We start from the raw sequence: 894 nt of genomic DNA on the forward strand, positions 1-894 counted from the left end.
GGCTGCCCTGAAGCACTGGAATGGATTCGGTGAGCAGGACAGGACTCCACCCCCAGTGCACTTTATGTTGAATATTGCACTGGTCTCAACTGTCTGACTGTGTTAGAGGAGAAGGTGCCTCCTCCCCCTCTCTCTTCTCAGACAGGAAGCCGAGTGACTCAGGGTTTTTCCCTCCCTTTTCACTCAGCCTATCTTGACTTCCTTATTTCATTTTCTTTCTTCCTCTGTCATAGGTTACAGAAGTTCCCCTTTGACGCAATAACGCTGCCTTTTGAGAGCATTACAGCAACAATCAGATGTGGCCAGTTTGGAGCCCAACCAGTGGCATATTTCCAACGGCGGTGTCTTATTTTGGCTCGCCTTGGCTGGCTGGCCGGCTGGCTGGCTGTCGTGCCGACGGGCTCATTTTTAGAGTGGGGTGTAAGACAACTCTCCAGCCTGCACACAGACGGCATATTTTGCTGAATATGTGTCTGCCAAGGCCCACCTCCTGTTGACACTGGCCACGTGGGGCTTGAAAACGAGATAAAGAGAGCAGTGTGAGGGGGAAAGGGGCTAAGACAAATTCGGGCTTGAGCGGCTGTTTGAATAACACGAGCAAAAATGTGCTTTAGTGGGGCGAGTACCAAACGTTCAGTTGTGGTATTTGTTCCTATGCTAGGTCGCAACGCATAATTGTTCGTCTGAGGTTCCAGCTTGCTAAGTGCAAGAGTGTTTTTGTTTGTTGCGGCTTCGATTTCAAAAGGTTGCGAATGCAATCTCACGAATACATATACAATACAAAATACATAATAGAAGTCCCTTCTTGACATTTGGCTTAAGCTGTAACCAGCATGCTCAATAGTCAGAGGGCGCCTCGGTCCACTTTACTGTTTAATTCCTCCTCTGCTCCAC

Source organism: Scophthalmus maximus, chromosome 8, assembly GCF_022379125.1.
Source record: "Scophthalmus maximus strain ysfricsl-2021 chromosome 8, ASM2237912v1, whole genome shotgun sequence".
NCBI lineage: Eukaryota > Metazoa > Chordata > Actinopteri > Pleuronectiformes > Scophthalmidae > Scophthalmus > Scophthalmus maximus.